General features: G+C 39.2%; 1 non-coding gene across 1 annotated transcript; it reads right to left on the reverse strand.

Annotated features, from left to right (window-relative positions):
• Nucleotides 1–1121: 1121 nt before the first annotated feature.
• Trnas-gcu lies at nucleotides 1122–1203 on the reverse strand. The gene has a single exon. It is a non-coding gene; the product is annotated as a tRNA-Ser (tRNA).
• Between the last annotated feature and the right edge of the window lie 2179 nt (nucleotides 1204–3382).

The raw sequence follows: 3382 nt of genomic DNA on the forward strand, positions 1-3382 counted from the left end.
GATGACTGAAACGTTTAGCTGCAGCTCGATGTGCAAGAAACAGCTAGTGTAAAGGGGTTGATGTGTAATAAACAATAGGGAACCGTTCATAGCGTTTGAAAGTAGATGGCTTCCACCTGCACATTTGTTGCATTTCCTCATCCGGAACCCCAGTAGCTGCAGCTGTGCTGGCTGCCCCAATACGGAATCTATGACTGGTATACTAGTGTAATTAAAAACCTGCACATGTTAGGGAGTTTCTTGGACATCAACTGAAGTGTTGGTATGATACCGGGTATCTCCCGGAAATGTAAATAATGGGCCTGGTAAGACACCCCTTAATTGAATGTATTGGTAAAAAGCTGTGTCTGTGCAGATGGAAAGTTCCTGACTCTTAGCATGAATTGCTAGGGTGACAGGGCGGATATTGTAATGACTCTTAAATGACCTAACGTCAACTCTAGTGTGGAAGGTTTTGTGCCAGACAAATTGATCTTGGCATTGTCAAACTGTATGACATGAGAAGTAGATTTGTTTATAGTGCTTTCGCCTACGCGTAAAAAGGCATAAACTGTTATAAGCTACATAGCTTTTAGCATAAATGCCTGATAATGAGACGAAAATGTGTGAGATAAGGACTGTACTAGTTTGTTCAGTATGTTGGGTGTAATGGGAAGTCGTGTGACGGACGTTAAGACCCATCTGGATATTAGTCTATATTTTCTGTACAATGAAGGACTGAGTTGGGTCCGGGTGACCGGCTAAGCTGTTGCTGTAACCAATTGATGCTGTGTATGTAGACACTGTAGCTGCCGCAATTTGTTGGTGAGACATATGCGCAATAAAATAGACCAAAGTTCCTACTGTAGGGGGCAAGCATGTTTGTAAATGAACACCCCTCTTGACAAAATTACGTAAGGCCTGGACTGCACGTCTATACAATGCCTGTATTTGAGGAGCGATAGCATTCATCAAAAGGCTCCGAACATGTGCTGTCAGATGGTCAACAGATTGTTCGGTATTGGAGTTGCCTAATTGTCCATTGGCAGGGTCAATAGCCAAAAACTGTCTACCTGTAAAGAAGACGGTCAAAATAAAATGTTTATTTTACACATTGTTTTGAAAATAAAAAAAATATCCGACGACGAGGATGGGATTCGAACCCACGCGGGGAGACCCCAATGGATTAGCAGTCCATCGCCTTAACCACTCGGCCACCTCGTCTGGTTGAGTACCGATTTTGAGTACAAGTCATTTATCAATAAAGAATGGTTCCTTGTACTCGCATTTGTTAATTTGGCAAATTTAACAAATTTCCCTACTAATTGTATAATAGTTGCATCTGTACTGGTATGTGATGTGAACGCGGCAACTGCCGAGTTATCACAATGGAAAAGTAAACAATTATTCCGAACAGCTAGGGCTATAGGAAAAAGTGCTTTGATTGTTATATGAAAAGACTCAAAAACTTTGGGCCATTTCCCCCCAAAAAACATTTTGTTCCCAAAACCGCCCCAAAACCTATTCCCCTTGCATCTGTTTAAACATGTCAGCTTGACGATGACTCCCATATATCCAAAAGGAACAAGTTGACCCCATTATAAGATGAAGTGTAGCCAAGCTCTGATGTCTGCTTTGACTTCTCTGTCAAGTCTGACGTGATGATTGGGTTTTGTCAAGCCTCTTGTCAAATCTATCAATCTACGTAAAAAATGGGCGACCAAGCGCTAGCACAGTACAAGCAAAGTTCAGCAAGCCTATCAAAGATAGAAGCTCGCGAAGTGTTACTTTTGGTTTTTGATGAAAGCTGGATAACAGATTACGTATTTTCAGTAACTTATCCCCAGGTAACCTAGTTTGTATTTGGATACTATGTAGCTCAATCCCAAGGAACAGTATGGTAGTACAAGGTAATAGAGTTTTACTATGTTGAAATAGAATACAGAATACAGACTAGTTGAAAACAATTTCTAAATCTGTTTGACATTTATTTGAGTTTTTGGCGCTAAAAACAGAAAATCATCCAAAACATGAGTAACACCTGCTGTCAGTAATTTAGTTTGCAAAACCCAATGCAGAGTTGTTCTAAAATCTTCAAACAAGCCACATAATATAGAACAACCCATAGGGAGGACCTTGTCATAATAATAATGATATCCGATCCTTGTGGATGAATAGGAAGAATGCGAAATCCGTATTTAACAGAAACATCTTCATGTGCAATATCGTCTTTGATTGAGGAACCATCTTGGAAGAACAGATGGTGAATTAAAAGGAACTTATTTGGCTGGTTTTTCGGGGAAAAGACCTAATGGGGAAATCTGTAAACATTCAAAAGGTACACTGATGAATGGACCAGCATTTCTCTCCATTGAAACTTCATGTGAATTGTTTTGGCGGAGCACCTCAATGTTATCTTCAGCCGATTTTAGATTGATCTATTCCCTATACTGTCTTATTATAATTTGAAACCAACTTTAAAACCTTATAAAATTCGAACAAAAGGTCCTGCACAACATACAAAACTGTCGTTCAACCGGACACAAGGTCCCGCACAAGTTGGTAAGTACAATGCTAGGCTTTGGTACTATGGCCAACCCAAAGAAACGTCAGTTTCCGGTTTTGAAACGAAGAAGTTATACTGTGTCAAGTGCAAAGGAGATGATCACGTATCCCAGGATTGCAAGACAGGGTGGGTATGTAACTACTGCAACGAAATTGGACATAAACAATCTGATTGAGAATATAATGGCTTTGCAGGAAACGAATCGACAGATACCAACGAAGAGGGGGAAGATGAGAAAACGGAGAAGAAAAATGAAGAAAACGCAAAGAAAAAAGTATAGAGAGCTAAAAAATAAGAGTGTTAAGGAAGCACGTACATCGAGTACTACGGGACCAATGGAGCGCTTCCTCAAGACAGCCTCTCAACAAAAGGATCAGACACCAAACAGGACAAAGGACAGAAGCAAATCCAAACAAAGATCACCTCCTACACCGATAGAGGAAGCAGAAAACAAAAAACCAAAGAAAAATGGAACCCATAAAATGACATGATCGTGTTACATTTGTTAACATTGAATGCTCAGGGTTTACGAGAAAAAGAAATAGATATAGGCTCTATGAATGGCTTGAAAATCAAAATTTTGGAATAGTCTTTATACAAGAAACACATTTCTCTAAAGATTTGTGTAATCAAATTAATAGAGAGACGTATGATTTTGCTCAGGCTTATCACAGTTTCGGTAAAACAAATAGCCGGGGTGTGTGTATCCTAATTAATAAAAGAATAAAAGTATCTGTAATAGACATTCAATCGGATAATGAAGGTAGATACATTATGATAAATACAGAAGTTGAGGACAACATCTATACTATGTTAAATTTGTATGCTCCGAATGAT

The sequence above is a fragment of the Pecten maximus genome, chromosome 3, assembly GCF_902652985.1.
Source record: "Pecten maximus chromosome 3, xPecMax1.1, whole genome shotgun sequence".
Taxonomy (NCBI): domain Eukaryota; kingdom Metazoa; phylum Mollusca; class Bivalvia; order Pectinida; family Pectinidae; genus Pecten; species Pecten maximus.